Source organism: Cebus imitator, unplaced genomic scaffold, assembly GCF_001604975.1.
Source record: "Cebus imitator isolate Cc_AM_T3 unplaced genomic scaffold, Cebus_imitator-1.0 Scaffold317, whole genome shotgun sequence".
NCBI lineage: Eukaryota > Metazoa > Chordata > Mammalia > Primates > Cebidae > Cebus > Cebus imitator.
The window spans coordinates 2,062,990-2,072,156 of NW_016107632.1; positions in this window are offsets into that span (position 1 = coordinate 2,062,990).

The window sequence follows — 9,167 nt, forward strand, 5'->3', positions numbered from 1 at the left end:
TTATGTTCCTTAGAGAACCAGCTCAGCCCAGTGCTTCTCAGCCTGCAGGCCTCAATTCTGGAGCAAGACTTTTGGGCTCCACGCTTCATTGCTTTGGAATATATTACCATCTCCAAATCTCAGTTTCTGTGTCTGTAAAATGGGTCAGGCTTTTCTGGTGATAACACTGAAAGTCTTGCATCCCAGGACCCCCCTCAGCCCTAGGCATACCTGTTGGTCACCCCAAAAATGGGGGAAATGAAAGTCCATGTGGAAGAGTTGTTTGTCAGGTTGGGATGAACAGTGTGTACTGGTTACTGAGCGTGGCACCTTTCAGGGCCTGCAGAGAATGGGAGAGAAAATTACTGCTCCTTACACAGAGTGGCAGAGTCCATGGCCTGAGTGTGATGCCTAAGGCCACCACTTACAGCTGTGTGCCCTGAGTTTACTTCATCTTCCTGGGTCTCTGTTCCCCCAGATGTTAAGAGGATGATAATGGTGTGGGCTTAGAGAGTATAGGAAGGATACAGTGAAATCACAGGTCAAGATCTTTACCAGAAAGTGGGCACCTGGTGCCTGCTGGGCAGGGGTGCCTGTGGTTAATCATCTTGTGGCTCAAAAGGTGTCAAGAGCTTCTGAACACTTAATGCTGTATTTTGGGCCTGGAGCCCCAAAACCAACCAATGGGACCTTTTTGTTGTTGTTGTTGTATTTCCATGCAGGACACAGAAGAACCAGTGAGGACTCTTACCTTGTCTCTAGCCTTCGTCCTTTTTTAAAAAAAATAACCCGAAGAATCAGATTTTTGGGATGAAAGAGGGTACTCTTCTCTAGCTCTCCCAGGGGTGCAAGGAGGACAGTGTCCATGAGGGGGCGCCAGAGCACCAGGCCCGGGGCCGCAGCCTCCCACACATGCCGGGCCTGGCCTGTGGGGCCAGCTTTCCAGGTACTCCCAGGGACCTCCTGGCCTCCTACCCTGGGAATCCGGGAACTCCATGGCTTAGACTCAGCACCCTAGACGCTGCCTGGAAGATTCTCTGGCTGTAGGCATTCACCACTGGCTTTGTTTGGACAAAGGCTTTGCTGCGTGTCAGACCCTGGGGGATGCCTAATTATCATCATCATGCTCCAGGGGAAGTGGATATCCTCATCCTGGGTTACACACCAGGAAACAGGCACAGAAATGCATGGAGCTAGGGTCCAAACCCAGAGGTCTAACCCGCAAATCTTTGCCAGCAGTCTCTGAGAATCAGTCTGGGTCTCAGAATGATTGTACTAATCTTGGAGGCTTAGAATGCTAGAGTCATAGAAATACTCAGATCAAATATACATATTATTATTTGCATAGGTGGTGTATGGGTGAAAAGACAAAAGTAAAACCAGTTCCCCTCCTCTGACCATCCCCAGGTACTCTGGAGGTGACCACAGTGATAGTTTCTTAGGTCTCCTCTCCTGATAGAGACTCATCAAATCTGAGAATTAGATGGGATTTTTGGATGACTTGGTCTCTGGGACCCATCAGCTAGCACCCACCCCTCAGGTTCCTACTGGCATCACTGTCACAGCCTGGGTGAGTTTGAGGATCTTGAGGATCTTTTTTGGCTCCTGCAGCCCCCCGCCAGCTTCAGGCCCAGCCACTCCTTTAGATAGGGTTGGCGGTGTTTAAGGGGCTGTTCTCTCCAGCGACAGGGAGGCCTGCATCCAGCCTCCAGACTTCAGTTCCTCTGTGCCTCTCCTCCTCCAGCGGGGTCCTTCTCTCAGAAACACCCTGCCTGCTCCTGGTAGGAACCCACTTTCCTCAATCCTGAGGAGGAAAGAGCAGAAGTGCCCAGAGCTGTGGGGTGGGCGTCAGGCTGCAGTGGCTGGACTCGCTTCCCCATGAGATTGCCATGCAAGAAGGGGTTCAGGCTGGTGGGCCCACCACCTGGGAAGATGAAGGCTCCAAACCCAGAAGATATGTGTTTGATGGTGGGTCATCCGTAGCACAGATATCTCCTCCATCAGAAGCCTTTCCTGATCTCCAGGGCCAGGGCAGGGGCTTCTCGGGGCACCCCCTCCTCTGTCAAAGCTCTAGTCTGGCTGGATTATAATTTTCTCCCATCTGCCTGCTTCCTCATCAGAAGGTGTGCTCTGGGAGGGCAGGACTTTTCCCCGTGCTCAGCACAGAACAACACACTCCCTGCAAATGACATACTTGAGCCCAATACCTTTCACCCAAATCCAGTTTCCTGCTTCTGTGCCCCTTGAGGATTATGTATCTTACGTTAGCCATGTGACACACTCTGGCCCTTTAAGAACTAGGGCACAATTCCTCTAACTTCCTGTCCTCCGAGCAGCAGGAGTAGGGAAATTTCCAAGGTTCCTGGGGGAGGACACCGCAAAGCAGAGCCCTGTCCACACTCCTGCAATGGACATGTAGGGATGAGAAATACACCTTTGTTGTTTTACGCTGCTGAGATTTGGGGCTCGTTACTCAGTTTATCTATCCTGACTAATACAGATCAGGAAGATGGGGATAATGACAACAATTTTGCCTTTGTTTAGAGACAGGGTCTCCCTTTGTCACCCAGGCCTGAGCGCAGTGGTGTAGTCATGACTCACTGCAGCCTTAACCTCCTGGACTCAGGCAATCCTCCTGCCTCAGCCACCTGAGTAGCTGGAACTACAGGCACTCGCCAGCACACCTGCCTAATTTTTTTGTGTGTGTAGAGATGAGGTCTTATTATGTCAGCATGTCACCCAGGCTGGTCTCAAACTCCTGGGCTCGAGTGATCCTCCCATCTCGGCCTCTCAAAGGGTTGGGATTACAGCCATGAATTATTGTGCCTGGCCTGTTTTTCCCCTTTATACTTCCCTGAGCTGTTGTGATAATCAAAAGAGGTGCACATAATAGGGGATGCTCAGCATGCCACCCTCTCGCTTCATGCCTGGTGATAGGTCTAATCTCGGGTCAGTGCCTTTCTGCAGAAGGCACGTGGTGGCATTTGTTCATTCATCCTTGTGTGTGTCATGGAGAGGATAGTATCTACAATATAGGGTGAGGTGAGCATTAAATGCGTGAATGTACGTAGAGCTCTTAGCCTGTTACATTCTCTATGGGTTTCTATTATTGATACTTTTAGTTCATTCAACTAAATTTACCAAGCATTTGCAGATTTCCGGGACACTGGAAATACGGAGAACAAAGCATGTTTCTTCCTGCTTGGGGGAGAAAGATCCAGAAAGAATGTCAGTGCCAGCATGAAGAGCCTTGTGAGAGAGAACAAGTGCTCTGGGGTATTTCAAGAGACGGGACCCCATGGAGGCCTGGTGTGTGAATACCAGGGCGGTCTTGTGCTTTGAGATGAAGTTGGCGGGGGCTAGCTGGGAGTGCGGGTGGGAGGCATCAGTTACATAAGCCCCTCAGCCTGGGAGCCCAAGTACTGTGTGACGGTTCCGTTCACACCCCCGCACGGAACGTGCTCCACATCGGTAGAGCAGAGCAGGGAGGAGAAGCACCAGAGAGCCTCTGCAAGGAGCCTGGAAGCATCTCCCCCACCTTCCCTGGGGAGGAAGACAAGGGCCCAGACTCTTAACACCAGCCCCTGGAGTCCAGTGAATAATTCCCAGCTGCTCCCTAGTCCTTGGCCCTCTGCTTAGCCCCTTCCTCAAGCCCAGGCTGGTCCAGCCTCATCTGGCTCTGTGGGAGTGGTGAGAGGCTGGCGGAGGGTGGAGGGGTCAGAGATTGGGGCCAGGCAGCACTGTGTGAGGTCAGAGGTGGCAAGTCCTAAAGGGAGACCAGGAAATCAGGCACTCAGGAGAGTGGGGAGGGTGAGGGTTGCTGGGGGCAGGTGTCTCTGGGGGCAGATGGTGGAGCCCAGGTGAAACCCCTAGGTTGTCTGTCCCATCACCCTTGATCTTGTTTTTTGAGACAGGGTCTCACTCTTGCTCAGGCTGGAGTGCAGTAGTGCAGTCATGGCTCACTGCACCTTCAACCTCTTGGGCTCAAGGGATTCTCCCACCTCAGCTCTGAGAGTAGCTGGGACTACAGGTATGCACCACCATGCCTGGCTTATTTCTTAATGTTCTTGTAGAGATGGGGTCTTGCTACATTGCTCAGGCTGGCCTCAAACTTGAGGGCTTAAAGTGATCTTCCTGCCTCCACCTCCCAAGTGTTGAGACTATAGGTATGAGCCACTGGGCATGGCCCCTTGATTCCCTTTGCATGACAGAACTTCAACCCTTGGAGCCTGTGAGGACCCAGGCAGTATCAAGTCACCATCCATGTTATAGATGAGACCATCTATAACATCACCATCTATAACACCACTATCCAGCCTTCAGATGAGACCATAGCTCTGACTGTAAGCTCTCTGACCACGGCCTAGAGAGGGCATGTGGTTTGTTCACAAACAGCCTGTTAGGGGCTTCCCCTGGGCCAGAACCCAGATCCCTCAGCTCTTAGTCCAGGGTTCCTCTCCTAACCCAGGCTGCCTGTGGGGGCCTTGGGAGTCTCTCCTTTTGTTGGGAATGCCTAATGGCGTTGGTTGCCACGTGCTGCCGTTGTTGGTGTATGTAAATCACTCTTCTGTCCTCGTGTTCCCATTCTGTCCTCCTGCCCCTTCTTGGGGGTGGATCCTGCGGGAGAGGTGGCAGCAGCCAAGCAAGGCTTCATTTCCACTTTTCTATCTGCAGGACCCAGGGCTGGGCATGTTTGGTGCAACAGGCTGGGAATACCCTCCCCTACCCCACCCTCCCCATTCCTTTTCTCCAGGGACTGGAGCCTGTGGTGGGCTCCTTTCCCTCAAGCCTGGTGGTGAGCAGCCATTAAAAGGCACTAAGGATCCCTACTCCTGCTAGTCACACCCTCATGTTGTCCTCTCCCCTTGAGTATGGGCTGGATATAGTGACTTGAGTCTAATAAGTTGAATGCAGTGGAAGTGATGGGGTACAACTTCTGAGATCAGGTTACAAACAGACGGTGGCTTCTGTCCTGGGAGCTCTCCCCATCACTCTCTCACTCACCTGAGAGCCAGCTGCCATGTTGTGAGTTCTGGTTGACAGCCAGTGAAGGCGTGAGGCTACCAATAGCCAAGTGCATGAACTTGGAAGTGGCTCCCCTCAGTCTAACATTCAGATGAGACCAGAGCCTTGACTGCAGCCTCATGGGAGACCCTGGACCAGAGAACCCAGCTTAACTATACCCAGGTCCCTGACCCACAGGAACTGCCAGGTGATAAATGTTTGTTGTTTCAGGCTGCTAAATTTTGGGGAAACTTGCCACACAGACACAGATAACTTCATACAGTACCTCCCCCCATCACTCCCGCCTCCTTGCAGCCATTTGCCCTTCCTCCTCTTCCCCTTCTACCCTTCCTCCCACTCCCGAGACATAAGCAATTATTCTCAATCCCATTCACATTTTATTGACTGGAGGGCTGACCTTGGTGAAGTCATTTCACCCTCTGGGTTCATTTTCCTCTTGGTTAAAGCTGCTTAGTGAATAGTAATAAACTTTCCCAGGTGCCCAGCTGTTTGCATGCACCAAGGCTCTCCTGCCTGTGTCTCACCTTGATCCTCATGACCACTCTGTGACATACTTCAGACAGGTCCAAATACTCCCAAATGATAGATGGACAGACTGAGGCCCCAAGATGAGAGACGGTTTGCTGGAGGACACAGTGATGAAACAGCAGAGCCCAGGCTGGACCTGGGGTCTCTGGCTCCGGGGATGACAGCGATGGCAGTGAAGGTCAGACTTTGCCCGTGGGACACACCATGCCTGCCATGGCATCCATGTGGTGTCCCCTCCTACGCTGCCGAGGTTGGAAAACTTAACCATGTTTTCTTGCCGCTAGTGTTTTTGATGGCACGGAAATCCCATCGAATGCACACACACAGACTAGAATTTGGAACTGAGTTTCATGGGGAAACAGGCAGGGCATGGAGCATCTAAGCATGCGTTTTGCTGTGTGGATGGTAGAAGAGTGCAGGCAGTTGTAGTGGTGGCTTTCCAATTCCACAGCTTCCCAATGGAAGGAGGAGGAGCCCTGGCGTCTTAGCCCAGTTCTGCAGTGTTTTAGGTAGTTTTCCTGGATGCTCAGGCACTTATTAATAATATGCTAAAAAAAAAAAAATCTCTTTTTTCCTGCTAGCTGGGATGGATTTCGTTGTCTGTCACTGAACTCTGATGATACATCTTCTATACGATATGTGGGACAAGACCCCGTGGAAGTTCCAAGTCAGCAACCTGAACTCCCCACCCTCTCTGTCAAGAGAGCAAGATCTTTTTTCTCTACATATCCATTTTTCAGTCCCAGGGGAACTCTCTGATTGGCTGTGCTTGGGCCAGTCATTATCTCTTGGACCAATCACAGTTGCCAGAGAGATGAGATACCAAGATCAGTTGGTCAGGTCCAGATCATTTCCTACTTTTGTGACTAGGCAGGACAGGGCCTGTCCCCAGAAGTGGGAGAGAAAGCTAGGGCACAGACACCACCTACCCCAGAGGGAGGAACTATTAGTGAGTGCCACATGGGACACTGCTGTAATAAAGCCCTGAGGGCAGGAGGTTATGACAGGAGTCCCACAGTCCCTGCTCACAGGTAATTATACATGTTCACCACTAATAGCCTGGGAAGGAGGCACAACTGTCCCCATCTCTACCCCGACAATGCTTTGGGTGGGAAGGGGAAACAGGCTCAGAAGGAATGAGACCGGGCCCAGTGGCTCACGCCTGTAATCCCAGCACTTTGGGAGGCCGAGGTGGGTGGATTGCTTGAGGTCAGGTGTTCAAGACCAGCCTGGCCAACATGGCAAAACCTCGTCTCTACTAAAATATAAAAATTAGCCAGGCATGGTGGCAGGTGCCGGTAGTCCCACTACGCGGGAGGCTGAGGCAGGAGAATCGCTTGAACTCAGGAGGCGGAGGTTGCAGTGAGCTGGGATTGCATCACTGCACTCCAGCCTGGGTGAGAGAGCAAGACTCCATCTCAAAAAAAAAAAAAAAAAAAAAAAGGAAAAAAAAAAAAAAACAAAAAAAAAAAAAAAAAAAAAAAAAAAAGGAGTGAGGAGGAGGCTGGGAGACAGGGAGGGAGATGGGAGTTTGAATCCAGGCCTCCCAGTTCCTCTGCATTGCTGGACCTGGAGGCAGAGAGACTTGAGCCGTGTGTGACCCTGAGAACCCCTGTCTCAGAGCCCCCAGAGGTCCAGTGTGCAGAGTGACGATGACCATGGCTGCCTCTCAGGGCCGCGGTAGGGCCTCGCTGGGACAGCATGTGTGTGTGTGAAGACACCTACCCTGGGGCCTGGCCCTGGTAGGAGGCTCCTCCTGGTGCCGGTGGGACTTGATTCCTCGGGGAGGGGAGGAAGAAGGTGGTGGCCACTGGGCCTTTCAGTGAGGAGGCTTCTGTGGAACAACTTCCCTGTTGCCATAGCGACCAGACTTTCAGGGAGTCAGGCTTATTTTGGAAGTTGGTCTACACAGCAGCAGCTTTGTTCCGGGTCCTCCTGTCGCAGCCTTTGTCCTGTGGGCCTGTCCCCTGAAGCTTTGGCACAGCGGGTCTGAGCAGGACACAACCTAGCCAGGAGGGGCAGGCAGAGGGAGAGGGAGACCCCGCAGGTGCCCCCTGCCAGCCTCCCTCACTTGGTCTTGGAGGTGGAGGCCCGGGTTACAGTCCTGCCTCTGCTGCAGGCCTGCTGGGCGATCTCTTGGTCCTGTCTGCTTGAGAGGGAAAAGGAGATGGTACTTTCTGCTTGCTTCCCACAGCTGAATGAAAATGGAGGGAAAATGGCTAGCCCCAACGGGTCCCAGATGGTGTTTGGGCCCCCTGCCCTCCCAGGCCTGGATCCAGCTGTAACAGCCTCCCCACCCACAGACCACCGCGGGCCCGGAAGGCTTCAGGCTCCTGCTTCCTCGGACTTTCCGCAGCTTCCAGGCTTCCCCACCACCTCCACACGCTCCGTTATATGTGCCAGCATCCAGACTCGGAGTTCAGCCCCTTCTTCATTTTCCACCAAAGCCCTCTCTTATGTGCAAGGCTTTATTGAAAGCTGGGCCGAAGGGGCAGCTAGGGGCTTCACATTTTCTATGAGGGGGCCCTGCTGTTTCTACTCCTTTGCCAGTGCCCACTGCACCCTACACAGCTCATGAACCAGGGCTCCTGGCCTCTTTCCATCTCCCTGGCTTCGTGCCCTCTTCCCTCAGTTCCCCCCTTGACTCTTTGCAGAGCTGCTCAGCTCTCCCCAGCCCTGGCTCTCTGCCCCTGGCTCACCTTCCCATGTCCAAACCCATCGGGGCAGGGCCAAGGCCATTCTGGCTCAGGACCCTGTCCTAGGAAGGCAGCCTGGCTGTAATCATATCCCCACCGACCTTCACAAACACAAATGAGAAGGCACTGGCAAAGTGCCCTTGGGATTATGAGGTGGGCAGAAAAGACGCTTATCTCTGGGCCTAGAAACCTAAGCTTTGCCGGGGGAGAGCCAGTTCACAGATGAGGATGGAAGGGTGACTTCACAAAGCCAGATGGAGAGAGGACCCAAGACTCAGCCTCACATCACCAGGGCCACCTCCTTCAGAGAACACAAGGAGGCCATTGGCCTGGATCCTCCAGAAATTTCTCTGTACATAGCCACAAACTCCTGACTCCTGGGCACGTGATGAATTGCCTGATAACCTGCCTGCAGACCAGCCCCAGGAAGATGCTAGGCTCTCTTCCCCTCCCTCTTGCAGGAAGTCCCATGGTTGGCAGTTGACCAGGGCTTAGGCCTAGGAAATAGGCAGTGCCCTGAACACACTGGGTTTTCTCTGGTCATGTGTCCTAGACTGGCCAATCAGAATGCCTCATTCCCTGGCCTAGGGCTTGGCTCCTGGTAGGCACATGACTCAGGCCGGACCAATCCGAGTCTTCTGTGATATTTTATTCATGGACACAAAAGAGAGAGGTTCTCTCGCTTTCTATAGGATTGTGGGGTGGCATAGCAGAGTTGGGTGGGCCATCAGCCATCATCTTGCCATGCAGACAGAGCCTACCTGGAAATGAAGCTGATAAGCTGAGGAAACAGCTGAGAGATGGAATGACAATCTTGAGACTCTTTGAACCCCTGGATCCAGCTAAGCCTGAAGGCAGTTCTGCTTTGTGAATTTATTTGAATATCTGCAAATAGATTTCCCTTCAGTTAGGGTGGATTGGGCTCCTGACCTTGTAACT